This window comes from Onychostruthus taczanowskii, unplaced genomic scaffold, assembly GCF_017590055.1.
Source record: "Onychostruthus taczanowskii isolate IOZ18803 unplaced genomic scaffold, ASM1759005v1 scaffold38, whole genome shotgun sequence".
NCBI classification, from domain to species: domain Eukaryota; kingdom Metazoa; phylum Chordata; class Aves; order Passeriformes; family Passeridae; genus Onychostruthus; species Onychostruthus taczanowskii.
In genome coordinates this window covers 90,250-118,064 of record NW_024501237.1, presented here as the reverse complement: position 1 = coordinate 118,064, position 27,815 = coordinate 90,250, and the positions used below count along the sequence as shown (strand labels likewise).

The following is a 27,815-nucleotide window of genomic DNA, read 5'->3' as shown; positions in this document are numbered from 1 at the left end:
CAAATGGCTTATCATCAAGTTATCACATTAATTCATGTTTAACTGCTTTGAGGAACACAGTGATAGGTATTTTTTTATTTATTTTTTCAATGTTATAGATACATCCACCCTGTCATAAACCATTATTAATTTTAAAGTTTTAGTCTTTTCACAATACATTGCAAAAAGGGGAAAACATGCTGATTTTTTTTTTTCTTCTGTTTTAGAACTTAACTGTATTGGAAAATGCTTTCTTTCCTTTAACGGGTCATACCTTTACATGCTTTCTTATGTAAACCAGCATGTTAGTCTACGCACTACTGGTATATGATATATGGTATGATACATTTTACCCAGCTTCTTGCATTTTTTTCTTTATTATAGGAGCACTTCTACTTATACGGCAATTTAAGTAAGAGACTCTGGGAATTAACAAGATGGCAATGGTGTGAGGAGTAATGTGTTGAATAAAATTATTAAAGGAAGATTATTATTCTCCTAGAACTACAGATACTCTGTACCACATGAAACAAACACAAAAGAAAAAACCCACAACACTTCAATTGGGCCAATTCTCTTTGTAGTTGTTACTCCAGAAGTTCACAGAGAAGAAGCATGAGCTCTGCCAGAGCAGAGGCTGCTGGTGTTCATCCTGAACTATAAAAAAACTGATATGAAAATAGGCAGAGTGTCTCAATGGATCTATTGTGACCATGCTGACTTATAACAGATGTCAACCTAGACAGAAACACACTAAAACCAATTACAGACACTCAGGATGGAATTATTTTAAAAACCCCACCTGCAGATTGGTAGAGTAGACAGAAATACAAAATTAAGTAAATCATAAACCAGACTAATAAGATAACTCTTCAAAATCTACAAATAAGATAGTGGCACTAAATTAAATTTAGGATACAGACAAAATGAGGATAAGAGAAGCTAAACCCAAAATTCACCTCTGAAAGCTTAACACAAAATAGAATATACAATACAAAAGAGATGGCACTAAACCCTCTTTAACTTCCCACAGTATTTATTGTGCTCCTCCATTTGCCAAATATTGGCACTCCCTCTGTGGTTTAACCAGGTGACCTTAGTCCTAACACTCTGTTCCTCACTTTCTGCACCATCCCAAGCACAAACTGTGACTTCATCTGCCAGATAACTGCTCTTCCTTGGATCTGTCACCTTTCTGATACATATGTAGGTACACATATTTTTCATCCTCATCATCCAAGTTTATGATGTGCAGAATTTATACCCATAATATAGATTCTTCTCTCCAGCTCTTATTTCATACTTTAAAATGCCCAGTATGAAGAGATATTTGGTCCTATTCCTTCTCTATGCTTTTTCCTTTGGAGGTAAGCAGCACAGTCTGTGTGGAGTCTGTTCTGCCAAGTTCCCTCCATGCCTGTGCCTGCTCTGAGTCAACACCCTGAGCTGCTCTATGGCACAGACAACGTGGAAAAATTCCAAAAAGCCAAAGGAAACTGATTAATAAGGTTGCAAGCAGCTTTATTTAAGTATCTAACAGGCACCTGTGTCTTCCAGAATTGCCAAAAATTTGGGTTGTTCAACATGAAAGGTAATTTTTCAGGCTTGAAATTGTTAGAAAAACTAGGCCCAATTACATTTCTGCCTCATCTTATTAAAACCCTTGAGCTCCCCAGATTATTTTATTCCAGTATTTACTTACCTTAGCTTCTAATCACATTTTTAATAGCATTTGTGCCTGTTTGCTTGTATGAAAAGTAGCATCAAACTCTACTGGCTTTGACTGAAGTAACCAAATAAAGTGTGTGATGCAAATTTTACAGCTGTTACTGTGCCCTTGACCTAAAAGACCTGCTCTAAAGACTCCAAGCTCCTGTTGCATTCTCTCCTACTTAATCCAAAATATAATTGCATTTCTGCCCCCCCCCCCCCAGTCATTAAGGAACAGCTTCAGCTAACAGTCAGCTCATCAAGTAAAACTGTGCCCAAAATCAGGCTTGAGGGCGCACAAGAAAATATGCACACAGCTTAATGTTATCTGTAGCAGGAAAACAGATGGCAAGTGAAACTGCCAGGACCATTATTAATGACACGGAAAAGCACTTCCCAGCTGAATTTCAAATAAGAGCATCAAAGTTTGCATGCTGGGTTTTTTTTGTTAGGAACCTCTGCAATGGATCTGGACTGTCCATCAGGATTACTGAGACACAACGCCTAAAAGACTGAATTCATCATCTTTCCAAGTCCCTTCAGCAAGTTCAGGAAGTAGATTTCTCTACAGCTTCAAATAAAACAATCAGCAGCAGTAGAAAAACACAGCATCAACCACATTTTTCAAAGGAAGTAAATCATAAGCCATAACAAACTCCCAAGGGAACTCCTTGCCTGGGAATGGTTTATCGCCTTTGCCCAGCCGCAAACAGCATCACAAACACCACCTCTCCCGTTGATGTCACTGCAGTTCAGATGAGGATGACCTTACTCAAGGTCATCTGTTGCATAAAAACGCATAGCAAAGGTAACCACCTCATTTTAAATGGTGGCATGCTCTGCTTCTGATGCACAGTCCCTCCCAAGTAAGGGTATCACAAAAATAAACCACCACCTCCAATAACACAGAGCCACCTAAGGTACACCTTAAATCATAATTTATCTCCTTCAAAACAAAGGAATGTAGCTTTACATTGTCATGATCAGTAATTCCATATCCTAATTCAGTTATGGAAGAGGAAAACTACCCAAAAGACCAATTCTTGTCTTAGTATGAAAGACACATTTTTCTCTAGAAGCTGCAACCTCTCTCAACCACACTGAAGGGCGTTTCCAGAGGGAACGATATTTTTATATTAGATCATCTGAAAAGCTCAACTAAAGCTTTTAAGAGATGAAGTCAGTTTTTAACTGGGGAGCATGAACTCTTGCCGGAAAAAGACTTTTAAAAGGGGACATTACAACTCACCCAGCCAACAAGGTGTTAGAAGAATGGTAAGGTGAGGACTTCTGCTTGTCCCCTTAAGGAGAAATGAATACCCACCTATGTATCGGTTTCAAGCATGGTCACCCTGGCCAAGTCTTGTATTTTGACTCCAGAGAGTCTCATGCCCTCACACCCCATGTTACAGGAACATGCATATCCCAAGCAGAGCAGACCACACTGCCATTCTCAGGCATTAACAAGAGTGTCACTTCGTGCTATCAGCACTTCTGCCTGCTTTGCTAAAGGCATGTGCCTTTGAGACCTGCACAAAGCCCATGTGCTGCCAGGCCACCTGGCAAGCCCACACACACTTTTCCCAAGAATTCGTGGCTATGTTACACAGTGCACACCCTCTCTTCCATGAGGTTTTCTCATTTCATCAAGCAACTTATGTCCTTTTATAAACAAAGAGGAGGTGATCCCATCATGGTCAAGTGGCACTTTGGCATGACCCTGGGTGCCAGCTCTGACTCCAATAACAGGTATGAATATCAGTGGCATCCAAGAGCATAAAGCAGAACTGCTGTGATTGCTCCAAAACATTGATTCCTCCTCTTTTACTGTGGGAATGAATCCTGCTAAGCTTTGTGCACAACAGTGTGAAATTACCCACTTTTGCAATAAAATAGTAATCAAACTAATTAAAAATTCCTCCTGAAGACCTGGGCCTGTTAAAATACAGAGTATTTGACAAAACTTCAGAACTACTCCTTTTATGATGTAAATGTCACCAAACAGGTTTTTCTTATTTCAGTGTTTTTGGTGACAATTGCAGCCCATTCTCCCCCTTCCCTACCTCATAACACTCTTGGTAGAAGGGAAGGGACTGTTTACGACCCCCTACCCATGAAAAACAGACCAAGTGGTCAACTCCTGGTAGTGCTCCTATGTCAGCATTATGTAGTGAAAGGGTCACCTTCAGGAGTGTGCATTCTGTGCTCTTGGTGACGTGTTGGTGTTGTAATGCCAAGTTTTTGCCATCAGAAAAAAGGCAATTTGTCCCAAGTCAGAGACAAGAGCAATTTCAATAGAAAGAGTTATAACTGCAATTTAGTGGCTGATCTAAACACTATACTTAGCCATCTTCCTGGTTAAGAATAGGTTTTATCTCTCCATTATGAACACTGATGAAATCTTACACTCATGCATAATTCTCATGATTACTGGAGACTAATTCCTTCTGGAGTGATTCTACATCCTGAGATAAATAAACCAGGCTAACAAACTGTCTGCTCTTAGAACATTTATACTGGCAAGAGGCAATCACCCTGGAATCCTGGACCCCCGGAGGTGAGAAGAGACCTACAGAAATTGCCCACCTTGAGCAGCTTGCTCAGGGCCACTCCTGATCAGGTTTTAACCACTACCACAGACAGAGACTCCACAACCTCACTGGATAACCTCTTCCAGTGTTCAACTAAATACACAGTAAAAAACCTTTTTTCTACATTTAAGTGGAGTTTCCTGCTTTTCATTTAGTGCCCACTGCTTCCTGCCCTTTCACCATTGAAGAATCTGGTTCAACCTCCTTTACCTCTAACCCCTACCAGGCATTTCTACTCACTGATAAACTCCCCCCCCTCCCCCCCCACAAACTCACATTTGTGTTCTTTTTCAGTTGCCGATTTTCTGATTTTCCCATTCAGATATTGTGGGAGGACCTTTTCTCCAGGTGAAAGCCCTACTGATGACAATAAATACAGTGAGGCTTGCCTCAAACTACGAAAAGATGAATGTAACCTGAGAAGTCATAGCTAATTCCAGCAAAAGAGATTATTAAAACTGAATGAGCACTGGTCACTACATCACTTGCCAGTCTGTTATTGAGTGTTTTATAATGTAAAACTGTGAACCAATTAAATTTGATTAAATTAAATCTGTGTAAACTAATCAAATTAAAACTGTGAATCAAAAAACCTATGAACCAAGACAAAAGGCCTTATTGAAAAAGCAATGAACTAGAATAGGGGGAAAGCTGGTTTAAAAGATAATCTTCTGCAAAGTCCTTTGAGACCCCAACAAAACATTCCATGCAAAGCAATTTTAACATAGCACAATTTGTTGAACACACACTCCACTTGGTACCTGTGGGAGCTCAAAATAAGAAAACACACATCTAAAAGCATCATTACCTTGAAAAATTATCACATACTAGTAGATTAATTCCTGCCTGCCAGCCATGGGCACGTACATCTTTGCAGGCCCAGATGTTAACTGAAGCCCAGTATTAGTGAATTATTGAATTTGTTGTTGTTACATCTGGATAATTGCACTAGTAATCTGTCTTTATTTATTTAGGGATAAAATTGTTTATCCCTAAAGCTATTGGTCTCATGCCTGTTACCACATCCCAAACCTGTAACTTGGCAGGGCTGCCTAAAGCCCTTACAACTGGTAACACCATGTCCCTACAGCCTGACTAAGCCCATTTCATTTTTGTATTATCCACCTTGTGAGAGCTTTTGTCAGGAGCTGTCAGTCATTATATGGGAGAGCTTAAAGTAAAATTTTGGAATTCCTTTCTTATACCCCCAGTGCAGCTGTTATTGTTCCTGTGAAAATCTGCCTCCTGCTACAAGTTGAATAACAATTTGCTGTGCTTATGGGCTTAAAATTCCCTTTTGAAAAGAAAATAATTTAAATTCCTTTTTCTCCAAAATATAGTCCACCTGGATACGGTACTGAAGTGAAAAAATAACTACCTTCCCTCTTTGGTAACTCATTTTTTACAGATCTTTTGACCATAAAGCCCAACTAATCTGGATGGGAGAAAGACCCTTGTACAAATAATCCAACAAGAGACAAAACAAAGCTGTGCTAAAATGGCCTGAACTAATTTACTTTCCTAGTCTTAAGACACTATATTCATGGAACAGACTGAGTTATACAGTTAAAACTGAGTTGCCAGGTCAGGTTAGGATGCTTCAAAGCTCCAGCCCGCTCATTGCAATGGTCAGTGCCTCCAAGACTCAGCTGCAAATGACAAAGCTTCATCATCAATCCAGTTGTTTAACTCCAGAGGTACAGAGATGTATCTGTGCACTATCTACAAATAAAGCAAACTGTTTTAATTATCCTTAAGCTGAACACCTAAGTGAAGGAAATGATGAGAAAGCACTATGTGTGAAAGAAATTAGCCGTTCCAGTGCACAACTCATTTAGAATACACAACTCATTTAGAATAAAATGAGGCTGTCTCCCTCCTTCTCCTCAAATGGAGAGTTGAAATGAAGAAGAGACATTTAATTAAACAAATAAATACCAGCATTAGCACAAATCCAATGAGGGCTAAAATTGTGCCAGCAAGTTCTACAGGCTGCATTCTGATTTGCATTTTTATGCTTTTCAGTTGGCAATGACAAAAATGAAAACAACTGAGGCCTACAGAAAAAGGAGTAAAGTGTCTGTGGAAACCTATAACCACAGGTCTACCTTGGTGTCCACAAATAGCTGGAAATAATTTCTGTTTACAACAATCTGCTAACTGTTGCCAATGCCTTGAAAAATAAATTTCAGTACAACATAGATTGTGTATTTTTTTTCCCTTTCCTTCCTTTAAAGTTCCCAGTATTACTTGTACAGATGAGATGCCTTCAGAGAGCAACAGGAACACTTCTGTGACAAATCAAATTTGCTGAAACTCAGATTCATGTTTGCATTATCCAGGCTGGATACTGGAACTATATTTCCAGGCTGGAACTGTAAAGTTCCTAATTAGAGCTTCTGGAATGTTGCTATTTGCTGACAAATGAGGATTACATGGAGAACCTGTTCATTGCACAGGCCAGACCAGAAGTTCACATGAGTTCTACAGCAACAGACATGCATCAATTCCAGGTGACAAAACTAAGATACTGCCTCAGGGCTGAGTCCATGTGACATCAGCAACACAAGTGAATGCAGGCAGGACACACAGCCCTTTCAGCTCCATCCTCTTCTGCTTCCCAAATCCATGGTGACATTGAAAACTCCATGGGTAGGGAAAGACAAAGCTAGAGCACATAACTTGGAAAGACTGCAGTTATTTCTAATTGCAGCATAGTGGGAGTGATGATAACTAGAAATCACGTCAGAGATGTGGCCCAGATCTGCCTCTCCTTCCATTCTCCTGAACAAGGTAATAACAATAATTTAGCATAATAGATCTGCTCAAACAGTATCTGTCACTATACACAACAAATATCCACTATCAACTTCGTTATTTACATTCCAAAACTGAAATTTCAGACTGCAGTTCCACAGAAATCTTCAGTCAAATAATACCATTAATTTCAATAAGGATTTGGAAGAAGGGCCAAGGACTGCACTGAACTGTTTGCTCGATCTTATGCAGTAAGAAGGAACAATAAACAGCCCGAGTTCATTTTTATTGTTTTTACTACATAACTCAAAGACACCTTGACAAAACTGAGAAAGTGACTGAAAGAAATAACATGTACCTCCATAGGAAAACATGTTAGTGTCATCTTAGGCACTCACCAAATCAAAGATAATGGGCAAACAGTGCACAAAAAAGAATTACAAAGTCAAAGAGTAACATAAGCCAAAAATGTCACCTTAGTGCAAAAGAAAGGAAGCCATTCTCTAATGTATTAAAAAGGCCTACCCAGCCCTAGAGTGCCTTCTCCTGAAGGAGAATAATTCAGAATTCAGTCTACACAATGCATTTTGCTGGGGATGTTGGGAGACGCCAAAGGCAAACAGCAGGAATGATCACATCCTAGAACAGAGAGGAAAATTAAGGAATCTGTCAGACACTATGTTGCTCAGGAGCTCCATGGGATTAGCTAAACCCATCTGTCCCTGTCTGTAATGGAGGGTTCTCCATTATGTGTGAACCTATTACCAAGAATGACCTCCAAGGATGATATCTAAACATTATCTTCATTAAATAAAACCAGAACATAATACACGACCTTGACAGATCACATTAACTAGAAAAATGGCATACATCAGGTGGAAAGTCAGCATAGAAATGAGTGATATTGGTCAGACTTGGCTCTACAAGGTTAGTAAAGATAATTTTAAATAGTGTGGTCTCAGCCAGAACTGCAATGTTATTTTACCATACTTCATTTGAAACAGTCTGAATACCATAATCACATTTCAATGTTAAGTACATTTTTAGTACAGATAAACTCCAGAAGTTATTGTATAGATTCCATGAGTATATATTTTCTAAGAAAAAATTAAAGGACAAAAATTAATTTCCTCTTAAAGAATTCTCTGGTTACACAAACAGTTGATTCAATGCTGTATCATGTAAAACAGCAACCTCTAAACCACAGCTATTTCTCTTACTCTTAGAAAAAGTCCTCTACACAGAACTGCAGGCCCAGCCACTCTTTGGCACTAAGAACAGCATGAGTTCCCACTCACATGGCCCCAGAGAGAGCACACATTCCAGCTCTGCACTGTCTCCTGTGGCTGTAGTCACAAAGCTCACTCACACTCACTCCCAAGGAAGTTCTTAAAGAAAGGGGAAGATTCTCCCATCGGGTAGTGGGAAGAGGGCAGGTTTTGCTCCCTTTTGCTTTTTGCTAGAGTATGAGCAGACAAGCTACTCTAATCAGCACTGACTCATTTGCTGGTACTCTCCAGCACACTGAGCTGTGGGCTCACAAGTGATCCACAGGCAGGATGTCACCTTCAAAGGCTGAAATTGATTGACAGGACATGTTATGAATTAAGTGGTCAGCCTTCAGTTATCAGTGAGCATCTCTCTAAAGCATTCCTTCAATTCCAACCTATTACAGCACTTTGCTCAGCTGGGGAACTTTAAAATATATTTCTTCTACAGAGTAAACCCACGCTTGCTTCAGAAAAAACCCACTTGCAACAACTATTTGAACTACAAAAGTTTCAGGAGCATTTCTTGTCATTGTGATCTATTCAGCAGCAGATCAAACATGACAGAAGACTCGAGAGACAGCCTGCATTTTTTAAAATTTATTCTCCTCAAGCGACACTCTTCATCTAGAAGCAAGTACACAACTATTCTGAGCTTTGACTTCAATTGGGAAAGGCTACATCACAGTTCAGTGGCACAAAACACAAACATCACGAACATCTCTTCGGCTTACTCTTCTCCCATAGAAGAAGAAATAACTCCTTTTAACAAAGTGGAAAAAATTTCTTAATAAAGTCTACTTAGGATGGTGTGGTACACATCTACAATACTTGAATATTTGTGCTGTCTTTCCCTCCTCCCCTGCACTGCTATTATCTTGGCTTTTCACTTCTGGCTTAGATGCAAGAAAGCAGTAGTCTAGAGTCTGCCATCCTCTACACTGCATGAGAGTGGACTTCAAACCAACAGTTACCCAGGCTCAATTCTGTTCTATGTTTGTCAGTATAAGCCCAGTGTAGCTTTCCCCTTCACTAGGCCATTTCCATACTTACACCTGCATGTCTGAGAGCAGCCTGGGTTTATAACCCCCTTTTCAGACATCTGCTGCTCTCCCAAAAGGGATGGGCACCAGAAAAATTTTCACTTCTACTCCACATATAAGAAGTCATAAAGACTAAATTTGGATGGCCTTTCAGCAATGACCCAAATTGCACCTGTTTTAGGCAGGTTCAGCCTTCCCTAAATCATTCCCAACAAATGTCTGGGAAAAGCCACTTAAAAGCCTTAAAGCAGTAATGGTTTGATACTACAAAAAAACATTTCCCTGATTAATTTCAGTCTTCTCTGGGGTAACCCAGCTTTTTCTGTATACACAACACAGGAAAAACCTGTGGAGCATCCACTACCCTGTACCTGTGGTGCTCATTTATGAGAACTGCAGACAAGTTACATCTTGCTAGAGCTGGGATGTGGCTGCTTGCAGTTTGGAACAGAGTCAAGTGGGGCAGAGATGCTGCTCACCATGCTGCTGAGAAGGAGGTGAGAAGGAGGGCAAGCTACAGTGGTGCCAAAAGTCCAAAAACTACCTGAACCAGTGTGAACTGATGATGATCTCAGCCACAGATGAAACTTCAAAGGGGAACTGTTGCTGCACTGTTTTTACCAGAAGGAGCCTTCTATTAATAAACTCTGTTAAACCATTTGACATTAAAATGCAGAGCTACTTTTAAAGGATCAAAGCATCAAATGTTAGTTATTAGAATTGTTAAAATGCCACTTGCCCTCTAGTCCTTTCTTATTATTAATCACAGCAGCTTCCCAAACTTCACCAGCTAAGCAGGGGCTGCCCCTGGAATGCATTTAAGTCACAGTGAAGTTATCACCATAAACTTCTAGAATTCACAGGAAGCAGTCAGTCCCACAGCCACCAGGAACAAAAGGGAAATATCACTTTTCACATTGACTCTCCTGATTTGAGAGAAAGAAATCTAATCATACTCCAGCCCTCATCCTGTTTATATGTAAGCATACTAGAGGAAAAAATTATGCATACACACAAAGAGGTATGCATAATTTTTGCTAGAGGTAGCACACAAAAACAGTAGTTGAGATAAAAGAATTTATTCTGTTCACAACATCCAGAAGAGCAGGTAAAACCACAATTCTGCCAGGAAGTTTTGAGTGAAATAGTGCTTAGTAATTGCACTCATTACACCCCATTACTTTGGGGATAAACAGGAAGAAAACCAAATCACTTTCCTTCAATTTCATGGCATAACAATCAGCTACATGTGATTTATGGAAGCTCAGATGAAGCTGAGAAAGAATAATTTCATATATCAATGAGACTGATTACCAACAAAGCTTATTCTATGAGACAAGAGTGCTCAGTTAAAACACAGAAGGAGTAAGAGAACACATGTAACAAATTAATTACATTTGGTTCAGTTCTTTCTCCTACAAGCCACATTTGCAGTTCCTGAACAACAATGCACTGCCTGAAGCAATATAACATTTCCTCCATCATAGTGAGAACCTAAATGCTGCTCTTATGTATTTTCAGAACTGAGGATGAAAAAAAAAGACTGACAGGATCAGTCCATGCTTCAGAAAAAGAGGTGTACTTACCATATGAGTCCCTGTATTTGAAAACAACACGAAGACCTATCTGCCACCAGCCACAGAGATTGTTTCTCTACATGTGCTGCCTGATGAACATCTGGATAAGAATCAGAGCCAGATCTTGAGAATCACCCATGCAGATCTGAACACAACTGACTTGAAAGACTGTCACAGCTCGATGCCCAAGTGTTTCTAAACACTTAAGCAGTATCAGTTAGGCACTCACCTGGTGAGTTGATGGGCAAATGTCATTTTAGAAATGACCCATGCTGGAAAATACTTCTGTGAAACACAAGGCTAAGAGTAAATGTACTTTGACGTGAACAAACAAACTAAATGAAATTCAGCACTATGCTTCATCATCTTTTAATAACAGCATCCAAAAAACTCTGTTTCAGATATCTGATAAGTATTTGTGCATTCCCTCATTAGGGGTATTGCAATGGCTCTCATTAAAGAATGACAATTTTTGTAGTTGTTTAGCATAAAGCCAAATGATGTGCTTACTGTTCCATAACAAGCATTGTTCAACAAGCAGATTCAATGAGGAAACATAGCAGTGAAAAAAGCAGTGATTTCTCTCGCACATGTCTATCATTTCTGATACAAGCAGGCAACAAACCAGCTGGTCCTTGTTCTCTGGTTTAGTTGCTCATCTGCCTGGAATTATCCAAGAAAAGCAGTGGCATTGGAAAAAGCAACATTTGACTGCTCTAATGTTATTAACCTCTTTCCCATACCTGGGACAGACATGAATATGCCAAGTGGGGATGCTTAGTGTGCTCCATCCACCTAAAGTCACTTCTGCCAGGATGCTCCCTGGACCATCCAGCACCCTCAGAAAGCTGTTTACAGAATGCCACCCTAAGACACAGAAGAAGTAGAGCCTCAAGCAGTCAGAAGCATTTTTCTGAACAGATTACTGCAGAAAAGTTCAACACATTCTCTGCAAAAACAACAACAACAAATGTAAACCACGTAGTGTGGCTGCATGGTATTTATTTGCCAGCTGGACTTAAACCATGACAAATATGTAAGCAATCTAACAAGAGAAGCTTAAAATAACATTGCACTGAAAGCTTTAAAGCTGATCTACTTCAACTTCAATTATTTTTAAACATTTAAATCATTCATTTGATTCAGCAAAAGATTTTCAAGCATACACTTAAGCAAGCAGTTAGTTGCACAGAAGGCAAAGCTTTCACACAGGTTTAATACTAACAGAACAATGTAGCAAATCAAGAATCACATTCAGAAAACCGAAGTGTTTCAAGTGCCAAAAAATCCAACTACTTAATACGGTAAGGTAGGATATCTTGGAAATTCGACACAAACCACTTTCATCCAGTGAGACAGACTCAGCATGTATCCATCTGTAATCTCCCAGATTAAATCAGTGACAAGTGAGCTCCTACTGTACCCTCACTGCAATCGGAGCATTAAGACTCCGATATAAAGAGACAGCATCCAAACCAAATGTGTTCCTAACACCACTTCCAACAACCCCGTGGAAACCAAGATTCAAGTCAAAGCAAACTTAGGAGACAACATTCCCGCAGTGCCTATTCACTGCAGGAACAGAATCCCTTTAGCACTTGAGGCCTTTTTTTTTTTTTTTTTTTTACTGCTGCTGATTACCCTGTGCAGAGGAAAAATGCTCCAGTGCTTTGCGTTGTGTGGGTGATGCTCCCATTTCCCAGCTGAGTTTGGTTCAACATTTATAGAAGGGATAAAGCATTCTGAATTGGCTTCTATCAGTAAAATGACTCAGTGATCACTGTGCAAGTGGGAGGACTTCAAGCATTTGACATTGCTTCTCACATCCTTGCTGTCACAAATGCAAATGTTAGGGAATTTAAACTCGTTCCTATCTTGTCATTTTAAAATCCTAAAGGGACCTTTGATCATTCAGTGGCCTGTTGAATATTTAGCAGTCAGGAAGAAAGGATTTTTTTTCCTTCTCTGATGGTTTAACTGGTTTCAAATCTAATACTGCTTCCTTTATGTGAATACAATGTATCAGCATCTTTCTCAGCGAAAAAAAATCCCTTCAATTAAAAACTGATTTACCTTCTAAACTAATGAAAAAACGACAACAGAAGTAATATAAACAGACAGAAGATAGGGCTGTGAATGCCACAAGCTACATAACCTGCATACACAGAGCACATGTACATCTTGGGGGCTTAAAAAAGAAAATTTAATTATTCTGTCCCTCTTCAAAGGTAAGAGCCTTGCAAATATTGGCTGGGGACATGCTCAACTTGTTGAAGGTATGGTGAAGGCAGCATTGCCACCACCCTCTTCAGAGGCGTATGGCTTTGGTTCCGAGGGCACCAATACCCCTACTGCACCTGAACCCATTAATCCCACTGAAGCACATAAGATTGTTTTCATCCTAATATCCACCACACTCCGTGAGGAGATGTGTCTCTGACCTAGGAGCTGAAATGAAGCACCAGGGAGCCCTGAGCTGTAAGCAGCCCTGTTGTGCTGGCTCAACTCAGCTTGCAGCCTGAGGAGAGAAGGCTCCCACACAAAGCCTCTCCCGTGCTCGTTAGCATGCCTGTTATTATTAATGACTCATCTTCAGCGTAAAGCACCAGCTCAGACTTCTCATTAATCACCTCAAGTGTGCTGCCTCCTGCACTTGGCTCAGAGTCCCCGCTAATTCAGGCTTCAGCATTACAAACACTGGCAAGGAGTTTGTGGGTCAGGCCCCACTCTTCAGCAAGGACTATAACCTCACAGAAAACACCTTACAGGCAGGATCTGCTTTTTCCAACCCAGTCTTGGGTAATTCCTGGATATTTTTTATAAGCCAAAATAACTGCTTTTGAAATATGATTCTTAAATTACATGGGTGGCCAGCAGGTCACTGCTGGTGCATTCCCAGTGACAGGCTCAGACAGAGAACTACTCCTGTACACCTTTCCTGTAATAAAAAACCACAGACTAGCTGGTTCAACAGTATGAAAAGCCTAGAGTAAGAAATGAATGCACTGTACTGCAAGTTGATTTATCCTTCAGGGGAAGGGAAACAAAAGCTCTATACACATTATGAGAAGGAAAAAGCCACTGAGAAGAGCTGCAGGTTGTGACGACGAAGCGCTGACTTTTCATGGTCTGTGGGCACCTTCTCCTGTATCCCAGCCACCACTAGATCACATTCACTGTTCCTTCTTTAAGCCTCTTTGGATTTCAATTACTGCTTCTTCATTATTTCTGTAATAACTTCATTTTATTCCACTTTACAGATGACCTTTAATGCTAACTAAAAAGGAATATGGCTTCCTACTCTAGCTTAAAATGGGTTTTGCACAAATAAACAGCAGGGCAAAGTGCGTTGTTAGCAAAAATGAACAGCCTATAACTGATGTAAATTTATGCCCACCCACTGGTTAGCCCATCAGTTTCTTCTCTTATGAAATGTCAAAGCACCTGCCAATCTTGCAGACAATGTGAGAGGCTTCACCACAGAGAGTAAAACAACTCTGCCTTGTAACTTGCCACACCATTCGATGGATGCTCTGTTCAATACAGAGGTCAGAGCCCAGACACAGTAGACGTGCATCAGAAACTCCACAGATATGTAAGCAGAGCACCAAGGCTGTAGCACTCCTTGACACACCACTTTCCTAAAATACACACTAGGTACAACATATGGGGGATCCATCTAGAGCCACGTATCTGCCAGGTGTATACCAGAGCAGTTGCACTGACTCTAGACCCCGTGATTGATCACTTATCTATCCCCACAGATTGCTTATCTACCAAGACCAGTTCTATTACTGGAGCACCAATTCCCAGGTCATCTTCAGTTCAAGAGCTGTGCTTTATTCAAGCCAAAAGTCCACATCTTCACATATAGCTCTCTCCACAAAGGAAGGGGACAGCTTCTCCCCTGACTGGGACTGTGAGATTGAACCTACACAAGCCTGTAACACCACTAAGACTGGATGTATGCAAGCTATGTGGATAACTCCCCAGCATTTATATCTTAAAAACACGGCTCAATTTCCTTCCACGGGACAAGTGTCTGCAGCTACCCTAAAGGAAGTGTTCATTCCTTCTTCCCTTGCCTGCTTAAAATAAATACCTTTCTGGCACAGGAAAAAAAAAACTACTTTTAGACATGCTACATATGAGCAATACATTTTGCTGTAAGACAACAGACTGAGACCTGAGCTTACAGCAGCAAGGGGCAGCCCACAGCTGACAATACTCACAGATCAGCTGAGCTCATGTCACAGGCAGCATTGCTTTTCTGCCTGAAATACATTTTGTTTCCCCTTCTGCTTTAGATTACTTTCTTTTTTGGTGTTGCACTTTGTGATCACTAACCGCAAACTCAGCAGCCACGTGTAGCTGCCCCTCCAAGTCCCAGCTCCTCTGGTGAATGGTCCCTCAGTGAGGACCTCACCATCCTCATCTCACTGTGCTTTTCACCTTGGGTAAGAGCAGTCCAAGCCCACTCAGCACTGACCAGTGTAAGGAATGGTCTCCTGTTAGAGGGGAAAATGTCCTGGCTCAAGGGGCCAGACTTCTTGAAGTGATGAAGCTTCTCTCCTTTCCATCCCCAGAGGATTACCTGCCTTGCTCCAAGCCCTGCTCCTTGCTGGATGGCTGTCAGTGCAATTCCAGAATGCTGGCCCAGTAGCTGAAAATTGCTAAAATGCACTAGTGACCAAACCTCATTCAGCACACCAGCTTGGGCAACATCAGTGCTGTGGCTTCATCACATCAACTCTCTACTTTAATTGACTCAAACACTTGAAATCTCAGTAAACCACCCAGTGGCTATTCAAGTCTCCCAGCACAGTAAGAGTACTCATGAAAACACTGAAGGAGCTTTCCAGTTCAAATAAAGCAAACTTTTATTCCCTTCCATAGTACATTGCTTTAGTCAGGGCAATCTGACACTGTTCAAAAGCCTATATTTAATCAATAGCAGTTAAAAGCTGTCTTTCTACACAGGAACTTAAAGTAATGAATTTCAGCTGCTGAGCTTGTTAAGGACTTCCCTGTCCCACACTATCACACACCTGAGCTGGGACTGAGGCTCCTTCATAGCTGCACCCCCACACTCACACACAACAGTTTTCCTCACCAATTACCCCAGGATTCCCACAGCAGAGTTTCAGATGTCTCCACCTCTCAAGTACCCTAATCATGTATAATAACAAAGTTACAGCTCAAGCTGGTGCCTCTGAGGAGGAATTCAGAACAAAGGAGCCCTCATTTTTATACCCTCACAGTGTAAGGGCAGGAGAGTCTGCAATGATCAGCTCCTGCTGTATCCCTGAGTGTCTGGTCCCCTGGCTGGGCCACAGGTCCCAGGGCCCTCTGTTCTGCAAAGGGTTGGCACTTCATGACCTCTTGCCTGGGGCTCAGGCTCCCGCCCCCCAGAGCTGAAGCTGTAACTCAACAGCACTGCAGCCACAGCCTGAGCTACCTGCACCAAATAGCTGCCAAATACAAGTTCACTGCCAAAACGCTGAGAGAGCTCACTCTGCAGAAGTTCCAGACTAAATTCCCACTGGAAAGTTTTTTCTGTACTAGTGGTACATACTGGGAGCATGAAACCAACCTGTCTTTATTGATATGTCTATACCCACACCAATTCTTGCAATGCAGTTCCTCCACCAGTATAGCATGTCATGAAAAACTCTCAATTTTTTTTCCTTTTACTATAAAAGCTTTGTTGACATTTGGGATGAAGCTCCTCAGAGAGCTCTACCAATCTCTGTCTACCTTCTAAATATAGTCTTTCTTCAGACATCTATCACATCCTCCCATGACACACACAGAATCTGTTCAAGCTTTTTGTACAGTCAGTGACAGATTTAACTCTGCATTTGCCAGACTGGGAATGGTAGAGATGTGCCAGCACTTCTGTGACAACATTTCTGTCCTTTGCTATCAATTATTAGACTTTGTAGCTACTTGTCTCCCAATGCCCCATAACTGCTGAGAAAGAGCCTATTTTGAAGCTTGTAAAGTGCACAAGCAAAAAAAAAAGGCCCTCTGATGCTTGTTCTTTACAAACTATGAACCAGCTCCTAGTCCCTTCCCTGGATAACCTCTCCCTTTCTCAGACTGCTTCTTGAGGTTCACTTAGAAGTATGATATGCTTTGCACCTCTACAAAGCAAAATAATCCCAGAGGATTTGAAGTTTCAACATTCAAACCCAAATCCCATGGGTTTCAACTCAAGGGCATGCCATGTTTACTTGCGATTTCTGTTTTCTTTGGGAAGCCTTGGAGAGAAAAGTCAATAATAAAATGCTCACTGCTGACACAAAGCAGTGCCTCCCAAGCCAAATGTTTGCACATGTGCAGAGGCACTCTAGGTACCAGATGCGACCTTAACAGCAATTCTGCTTTGAAAACATGATTACTTTTTTTTTTTTTTTTTTTTTTTTTTTGTGAGAGAATGAAAAGGTTTAACATTCAGGTAATGTTCTTCAAAAGACCGCATTAGAGATGCAAAGATAAGCAAAGCACTCACACAATCGTGAAACACCATCTGCTCTCTTTTATCTTCTAATGTCTATCAGCATCAGCAGTGTTGCCAACATTAGTCACCCTCCTCATGATATTGGGTGTTTTTCTTGTGCTCTCAGCTCTCATAATCAAAATTATACAATAGTAGTTTACTTAAAATAAACTAAAAAAAGGGTGATGCCTGAGAAAACTGGTCTAAGTCAGCAGCTCAGAAAAGCAGAAAAGTCAGAGCTATTTAGATAGAATTTATCTGCTAAAATATGTAATGACATTAAGTATACTCCAGGAGCCATCTTTCAGAATAGCTCAGCTTCCACAGAGGTACCAAAGGGATAAGCCCCATTTTTACATAGGCATAGCTCATGACAGAGAAGTCATCTGAACTCTGCCTTCAGAAGCCAGGCAATACTCAAACACCAAGCCCCACATTGATTACAGTCTCATTATCTCCTCATGGGAGCATCCAGGAGAACAAGTGCAGCCTCTGCCTCTCATGCCAACTTTACACTATCACGATTTCATCTTACTCAGCTGCTTCACACAGCTTTTATTTTAATATAAAGTGAAGAAAGTTTCTGCTATTCTGAAACACGAAGCACATCATTGCCACTACCTGCTGAGACCAAGGCGCAGCTCATGACAAGTGCTGTAGGCACCAGAGAGGCACCAGCAGACCTTGGCTGGCAGGTGGAGGAGGGCAGCCCAGGAAGTGCTGCTCACAGGTGTTTTTCAACAACTCAGCACAGCTGAGTTGGGACTCAAATTATTTGGGTCCCTCTGTATGTAGCCAGCATCTGGGAAACACTTCCATTATGCCCTGCTCTGTCTACCCATTGCATCTCTAGCACAGGTGCCAAACAAAACCTTAGCCTCATCCTTGGCAGTTCATAAGATCCAGAGTCTTTAACCTCAACCTCCTGTTTGAGCTGGAAAGCAGGGGCTGCACTATGTGAAAGTGTTCTGTTCTCTGCATGCATGTTACAGCCTGCATCTTTGCAGGAGGCTCTGTGACTCACGTCTGACTCATGAGAGACCTGTACCACCAACAGCATCTAGCACAGCCAGAAAACAGAGTACTTGCCCTCAGGTTAGGAACTATTTTAATGCCTTGTGTGCTAAGGAAGAAACAAGCACAAGCCAAGGTAGCTGGCACAAGAAGATTTGAAGATGATGCTGCCCTCAAACCCACAAGTACCACCTAGCCCAAGCACCAGGGCTTCCACGAGGAAGATAAAACTGACAACAGCCACCACCTGAACCTCAACCACAGCATCTTGGCATCCAAATCGTGCTCAGAACTTTCTGCATGTATCTCAGGATCTCCTTTGATCATGATGACCCCAAGATGTATTAAAAGTCTCTTTTCCCCAACCCAGCTGTCAAAGGAGGAGTCAGAAGTTTTCAGCTGTAGTTCTCAAGGCTGTTTATTATTTCTTATCTAAAACATTTTGTGTCTGGCTTGACAAGGTCTGTTCTGCAGGTCGGTCTGAGGCACACGCTGCCCACCCCTGGGCTGGTGTTGTCCTTTATCCTATAAACTACGTATTACAGTTATGTTCCAATACCTATCACCTGTGTTAGACAGTGACTTTCTACTTTACACCAATCCCAAAGTGCCACCATCACCAAGAAGATGGAGGCTAGGAAGAAGAAAGAAGAATAGGACAACGCCCAAATCCCTCCATCTTGCCTCCTAGACCCCTATAATAGTAAAAATCTTCAAAATTCCCCTTTTCACCTGGTGACAACTACTATTATGCTACTTAAACTTTTGTGACTTGTAATTCTTCATATGAAGTTGGTAATTTGCTCCATGGATTAAGACTGAAATCCCAAGTGTCTTTGGCTTCCTGCCCGGGTCTCCAAGCCCCTGGCAGGATCTTGAGCCATCCAGGGCACCCAGAGGGATGTCCTGGGTTCCGACACATATACCCACCTGAGTTCATACACCTACACAAGAGTGAACCCAAGCACACACTTGGTCTTTTACACAATCAAGTCCTGGTCTCTCTGGCACTGTGATTTGTGCAATGCATTTTTCAAAGTTTGATGTCTTTTCTTGTCTATATTTTCCACTATGAAACAGCAAAGTTAGTAATTTTCTTACTGTTACAGCTTCCCCCTGCCAAGAGAGAGGGGAAAACCAGGATTTCAGAACATTTGAATATTTCTTAGAAAGTCACCTCCCTCTCTCCTTCCTGACTCGATAAATCAAAGCCATTTCTCCCTCACATTTAAAACCACTGATCTCATTAACTACTTGATGAGTTTTGTGCTTTCCTGCTGCACAAGCAGAAAGGCTCAGTCTATTTTCCAAGTTACAACGATTTTTTTTGTTGTCATTTCTAATACACAGTTTTGTGCACAGCGGTTTCCTAAGAGGCATGTGGACCAAGACATGTTTCTTCACAGTAAGAAATAGAGAAAATAGAATAGCAGCACTAAAATGATAAAAAACAAAAAAATATTTGAGATGTCAAACAAAACCTACAGCACCAAACCCAGGAGTTCCTTATTATATTACACTGGATTAAGAAAGCACAGGCAAAATGTGCAAAATACCATGGAAATAGAAAATTTGAAATCTTACAGGTTATATTATATTTAGCAATATAATTTACAGCACAGTAAAGCAAAACTGCTTAAGCACTGGACATGTATATCATTATAGTTCACCCACTGCAAGTAACTCTGCCAGTAGAGACAAGAAATTGTGAGTTGCCTGTAGGGAATTCTTTTGGATGAATTATCAGAGGTTGGTTGAATATTCAAAACAAGATAGATTTTAGAAACCAGTTTCTCAAAGAATATCCTCTACAGTTAGTCCTTCCAGAAAACCAGGCTGGATTTTTAATTGTGTATCTGTCAGTGCATATGATCTAAACCAACCATTTAAATTATGCTCAGTTTTTAGACATTTTTAAGAATAAGAAGAGAGGAGAGATCACAAGATGACCTGCTTGGTTGATCTCTGGCCACTACTGCCAGTAGAGCTGCTAGAGGGAAGCAGACAGACATCCACACATGAAGGAATCCATCTTTTTAATCTAGTGTAAATCAAATAAAATGACCACCTGGGCAGCATTCAACAAATGCCATTAACAGCAGTCACCAACACTAGAAAGCATCTTTGAACTACTTAGCTTTCTTGGTCTAGAACAACTTAGTCAGCTTTCAAACAGCAGCAGCTTTCCAACAAAGATGTTTCTTTTCCAAGAAAACAAACATCTCTTATATTGTCACTTTTTCAAGTCTATATTTTACCTGATCAAAACGATATAAAGCTAACATACTTGGCATTAACAAAAGGCTCACAGCCAAAGTTAGTGCCATAACTGCCAAAAACTTAGTTTTGGACTGAGCTGTCATTTGTGTCATAGGCTTAACAGTCTTAGATGCTTAGAAATTATAATAAAAAGCAAAATGTGATGCTGTTAGCCTTAACACAAGTTCCCTGCATCATATGAACTGCTCTGGCATTACCAGAATTCCAAACTTGAATGTTAGTGCAGGTGAAAGCAGGCAGGAAACAGCAGTGATTGTAAAGCATCACAATTTCAGGAAGCATAAAGTAGCTGAAGAAATGTCCAGCGGCAGCATCTTCCTCCACATCCCCAATTCTTCAATTACACTGCAGTGAACCATGGGGAAATCACAGCCTTGGCCCAGGAGGGAGAGGATATGTGGTAGACAGTGAGGAGGAACAGAGGAAGTGGTTTTTAGCAGTAACCATGTAAGCAGAGTGCACCAATCACCAGCAACTATCTACAGAAGAAAGGCGAGAAAACCAAGAATGAGTCCCTGCCACAGGCAAAAAAGTATGGGCCTATCTCTTGGTAGTAACTTCTCCTGACTGAAAAGTCAAGCCGTGTCCTGCTGCCTGAAAAGTGGGAATAATTAGGGATCCTACATAGCCATTGCCTAGCAACACCTGCACAAAGAAAAAGTAGCTTCTCCTATCAATTGCAGAATAATTTTTTTTAGAAGAAATTTATCCTGACATCCACAAGTGTAGCTATGATATTAAGAAAATCCTTTGCTGGGATTTTTCCTCTCCTGAGAGCTGAGGAGCCTAGGAGAGAAATGTAAACAATTACTATCTGCTGCTGTGGAATGCAACAGGTGCATCCATGATTGGTCCATGTGGATTGTTTTCCATTGATGACCAATCACAGCCACCTGTGCCAAGGCTGTGAGCAGTCACAGGATTTTTGTTATTCTATTCTGTTCTGTTCTTGTTGTAGCCTTCTGATCTCTCTGTTCTTTTAGTATAGTCTTAATGTAGTATTTTAATATAATATTTAACATAATAAATCAGCCTTCTGAAATGGAGTCAAGCCTCGTGTCTCCACACACGGAGAGGAATCATCAACACACAAGTTTACAGATTTATACCTTTTTCCTTCTTTAAAACACTTAAGTAGTTAAATATAGAAAATAATGCTATTTGGCCTCTATTAATTTGGCATAAAATTAAAGAAAACACATGTAAACAAAAATGCTTCAATAGCACAGGAAATATTTATTCTCTTAAGATCTTACTGGGTTAAATCAATATGAAAAAAGGAATGAAACACTAAAAGGTATCATTACTCATCCAACTACCATGGTATAATGAAAGGAAAAGTCTCACATTAACTTTGATGAAACAAATAGTCTTGGTTTGATCACTCTGTTTCTCTAGAGATTCTGATGGGAAATAAGTGAATGAAGTGAGGAAAGGGATCTGTCAACTACTCAAAACCCATAAATAAATAAATAAAAGCAAAACTGCAAAGCTAGTACAACAGCTTCAGACACCTTCTTACATTCAACCCCTCTTCCCATTGCTTCCTCCATGTAATGCTTCAATTTTAATTTTTTTTTTCTAACCTTACCATTATGCTGCCTATGAGCCCTAGTTATTGGGGGACTCCATCTTCACTTCATCACCGTCTGGCCAATACATCACTCAGAACATTATATCCAGGCCTAACCTGTCTTGCATGGGAATGATTTTTGGGAGGAGTGGTGCTCTGTCATGGAGTTAAAGTGAGATCAAAAACGTCTATACACCTCTGTCAAGCATATCCATTAATTTCAGCTTTCTGAATGCTTTGCTAAACACTGTGCTGATGCTCATCTCTGCAGAAGTCTCCTCCTTGCTTACAATGGCATGCCAAGCTCATATTTTACACAGATAAGGCAGAAATCTCTTACCAGCTCTGCAGGTAGGGAAACAGACTTACTAGATTGTCAGTGATTACATGCAAAGCTGCAGCCAGTTTATGACAGACCAGAACTGCCCCTCCTACTTCTCCAGCAGCCTCTGTCCATGGATCTAAATTTCAAAGTAGCTCAAAGTACATCCAAGGCATTTTAAGCTCTGGAGTTAAAAATTAATTTTGCCTAGCAACATGCCCTTAAGTTATCTTTCACAGAAGTTGTTTCAGTGATCCTTTTTGTTACAGAGGTAGCTTGGGACCAGTATCAGCCAGTTCATTTACAACTGCTACTGAAAGAAACTGGAAAAAGCTTTACTTGATGCATCCAGGTGTGAATTTTCTTCCCTGCTTCCTGCACTACTCCTTAACTGAGTATCACTGTCCCTATTTCCCCCAGAACAACAATTCAGGGAAATCACTTGTTTTTTTACAGCAACTATAATAATTTCTGATTTTCTCTTGACATCTGTGAGATTTCACAGAGTTTGCTATGGGACCCCCAGCTGCAAATGTCACCTCCCACATTTTTGTGCAGCTTCTCTTGACTACATGCTTGTCTGCCATTGAGCAAGTTCTCCTACATTATTGCCAGTGTCTCTGCACGTTTCCCAGGGCAGAACATCTAATTGTTAATGATCACACATCCAAAATCCACCAGCTTCATAACTACACTCCAGCTCATCTAAAGATGCTTTGACAAAGCCTTCACATATTCCATCTCCCCCAGTTTCACCATATGAAAAATTGTCCTGGTCCTTTGAACACCTTATAGTCTCCAAAGAAAACCCTCCTGGCTTGTGCTTCACACACATAGCTCACTCCTAGTCCTTAGCAGGGACACGGGACATAAATCCTATGCACAGAACAAAGTTTTCCTCATTTAAAGAGGTTTTCAGTTGGAGCCATATGAAACTTGGTGTGTGACCCAAATAATATGATTCAGGATGATTTTTTTTTTTTTTGCCAAAACTCCTATTGCTCCTGAAGAAAAAGGAAGCCTTAAATTGTTTTTCAACCACATTCTATGCATTGGATACCCTGCCAGATCTTTTTTGCTGACCATTTTATATGCTGATGCTGCCTTTTTTTTTTTTTTTGTCTGTTGAACTATTTTTTAAAAAAATTATTTTCACATGATGTTCTTTGGAAAAATGCGGATTGTTTTCCCAGTTATGCAGCTCCCATCATTACCTTCCACAAGTGGTGTGTATCTGTTTTGGCCACATCCTCTCATTACTTAGTGTAATTTATGAACTTTGATATTTAATCAGCTCCCATGCATTTAATCAGAGAAAAACAGTCCAATAAATGCTTGCAGGAACTACACTACCTGTCATTCCTTCTGTAATCCCTGGCACTTCTGTTCATTGTCCTTAGCAGAAAACAAAAAATTAAGGTGGGATAGCACGCAACCTAAGTGCCTTCTTGTCTGCGGAAATGGCTATGTGGGTTTATTTTCTGTTCCTGCAGGATCTGGAGCTGAGTTCTCAAGGTGTAGCTAAGCCTGTCACCTGTGAGTTGCATGCTCCCCCTTGGGATATTTGATGGCCATGCCACAAAAGCAAAGCTCTAGGGCCAGGCTTCACCAGGTAGCTGATGCTGAGTTCAAATTGTTCACAGTAGGGTTATGCTGGCTGAACATGCAGTCCTAGGTTTTAGTGGTGCAGTGATTTCCTCACCAGTTTCCAGCAGGAATCGTAACTCATCACTAGGATGTTCACTGAAGAGATTTTTGACACACACTGTGGCCATTTTTCATTTCCCTGCTACCCCCATTCTCAATCTCAGTTTGTCTTGATTCTTTTTGAGTCAGACTCCTTAAGAGTTTCTCAGGTCATTCCAAAAACTGACCAAGAACCCTAATAAAACTTACAGAATTATGTATCAAATTGTATTTCAACAGGGAATAACTTATTTTGGGCATAAAAGATGCTGAACTCTAAGCAATTATAAGGGATATTATTAAGCCAACATAGTGAAAAGCTCACCTCCTCAACTTCCAAAATCATGATCATTCCCTTGGCCCTAGTGGCTACAGATACAGCCTTTAGAAAAATCTCAATTTTACATGTTCCTTGCTTTCTTGCATCACTCTGTGCTGGTGAAACCATTAGCATTGAGAACTGAAGGGCCTGGCTAAGAAGTTTCTTAGCTAAAAGAAAATTCCTCTTGACTAAAAGCTAATAGTCCATGATGGTTTCCAACACCCTCCCTGTGAGCTTGGGTAACACCAGAGAGGGGAAGACGCCATCTCAGTGCTCTCTCACTAGGGCCACAGTAAAGAAGGCTTCTGTCTGACTTGCCCTCATGTGTACTTGCACTGTTATCAATTGGAGTCCCCGGTGGCCCTGACAACTCTGCACCACATTTGTTTTGAGCACAACAACAACCCATCTTTCTCAGAGGCCCAAACAAGTGACACCAATGACCTCATTTCATTTCCTTTTCCCTAAAGGAGCACTAATTTCAGTGCTGCGTTGTAGCTGGCAGAACAGTATGTCTTACAAATTAAGCAGTGAGAAATAGCATTCCCAACATCCCATTGCATAATGCAAGACACTGAGATTTACTATGTTATTCTCGAGCCTTAACATACTGTACTCGTCTATTCACAGAGCACTGAATCCTCCTTTTTAGAAAAGGCTCCTACATGTTCCATGCTAACAAAGATGACATTTACAAGTTTTACCATGAGTCTTTTTTCTCCTCAATTAATTTTGTCATGGTAGGAGTATGTCACTTATTTATGGCACGCGTTTGGGTGGAGTGTGGGGTTTTAATCACCAACTGGAGGAATTTTTGTTGTTGGACATTTTGGCCAAAGCTGTGTTAATTTCAGAGTGGTTCAGAATTAGTAACACTGTTGAGCACTTTGGGAATACTTATTTCAGGATAAATCATCTCAGATTAGACCCCCTGAAGTTAGAATCCCAGTTAAGGGTCACTCAATTGCCTTGGACAGCGACCATTTTAGCATCTTTAATGCTAAAATGATATCATCTGTTTTATTGCTGTTGAGAGGGAAACAAAGTAATTAGCTGGTGCTTTTTAACAGGACAATCAGCAATTTAAGTTCCTTTTACAGGGAAATAGTTGAAATTGCAGAGTTATCTGCAAATGAATCTTTAATGAATTGCTTCTCCACTGCCAAAAATAGGCCCACATTGCACAAAAAGCAGAGGCTGATGGAAGAGAATAGAATCATTAAAAAGCTAAAATGTGTATGTTATTCCACTTTCTCATGCAAACATTGCTTTTCTTTCACAGCTTTAGAGTAAGAACATCATATTTGAAGGAAACCTTCTCTCTAGTGGCTTTGGAAGGAGTAAAATAACCAGTACAAGCCCACACAAACAAAGTAAAAAATCCCAAGCCTCTACCAGTCAAATGCCTTAAGACTTCTTAAAAGTTTGGTTGTCCTCTGACCAAATAATCTACCAAATACTTGACCAGATGTTTAGGTGGGCCAAAATGAACATTGACTAATGCCAAGTGACAACCACTGGCACTTCATGAACAAGAAGGCAACAGTCTGGGTGGGGATTTGAAAGCTGCACCAGAGGCACTAAAGTTGATCTCACAGAAGAAAGCAGTAACTCTTGCACTGACTGCAATGGCCAACAACTACACACAGCTGAAAATCTTGCTCCTGGACAGAAACACAGGCAATAAAACATCAGAGCAAATCTTGCCTAGGAAGATTGCTTCTTTTGCACAGAATCATAAGATCAATTAAGGGTGCACAGTTAAACTAATCTAGTTAGATTTTACTCAGGCAGCTGGTGTTGTACCTTAAAAATCTTAATTTAAAAATCAATTCAAATTGATTTGAAAAAAACCAAGGTCTTTTGAATTTAAGCTGTAAAGAAAGAACAACAATAAATGACAGTGTTTCAGTTTGAAGGAAGGTGTCTCATCAGTTACTAAAAGAATTTCTTTAAAAATGTCTTCCTTAAGAGATCTGTGATAGAAAAGACAGCATACTAGTCACAGATTTAGAAGTGGTAATGAAGTGGAAGAAATTCTGATTACTGGCAGCAGAACAGGAACACAAAAATCTAAAAACTGAATCTCAAACATTAAACTCCTCGAAATGGTTCATAAGTGGTAATGAAGTGGAAGAAATTCTGATTACTGGCAGCAGAACAGGAACACAAAAATCTAAAAACTGAATCTCAAACATTGAACTCCTAGAAATGGTTCATAAAGTCTCGCTTAAAAAAAAAAACCAAAAAAACCCACACACACAAAAAAAAAAAACCAAAACAAAAAAAAAAAAAAAAACAAAAAAAAACCCCCCACCCACCCAAAAAAAAAACCAAAACAAACAAAAAAAAAACAAAACCCAAAAAAACCCAAACAAAAAAAAACAAACAAAAAAAACAAACCACCCCACAACTATTTGTAGCAGGAAATCTTGAAAATGTGAGCCAAGTGTAACTGTTACATACATGTGTAAAATCCCAAAAATACCCAGATGACAACTCAGAGATGCCACATCTCCCCTTCACTTCTGTCTGTTAGGTCAGAAAACTATGAACAAGGACTTAAAGTTGAGCAAAATTAAGTATCTCAGTAAGTCTTGCTACAAAACCAGCATCCAGCTAAAGCTCAAAATACTCACAACTTGAAAATACTGTCTTGACAATAAGTATTTTAAAAAAGTATCCATGAGAAGCTGCAGTCAAACTAAGCCATTATGAAATATTTCAGAACACTCATGCAAACACAATTCTTGTAACCATTTCAATAGCATTCACCATTGCTTTTATTTACATTCTATTACCATACATATGAGAAGTCACTGCAAATATACACACAGTAACCTATTTGAACAGTTCCTCCAAAAAAGGCTTTGTGGAAGACTTGGAAGACTTTCTATCCAAGAGCAAGAACATTCAGTGCAATCAGTGACCAAATGCACGCTTCAAACAACAAACTGCAAACAGCAGACAGAACAACTGATAGGCTGAAACAGCCAAATTTTGAATAATGGGCAAACTAATGGAAATTGAAATCTGTTCACACATCATTTATGGACACAACAGCTAAAATCTCTGCATAACAAAGTTTTGAATAAGTATTAGAAAATATTACAGGAAAAAGATCGCTACCAGGACCAAGACTGGAAGATGATCTTTTTTGTCCACCCCCCCCACCTCCAGTTTCTTACAAT

At 40.3% G+C, this 27,815-nt stretch overlaps 1 protein-coding gene across 3 annotated transcripts in view; it reads right to left on the bottom strand.

The window, feature by feature from the left end:
• SNCA (synuclein alpha) overlaps nt 1–27,815 on the bottom strand; it is a 64,816-nt gene that overhangs the window by 2,215 nt on the left and 34,786 nt on the right. The gene's annotated exons all lie outside the window — the stretch shown is intronic.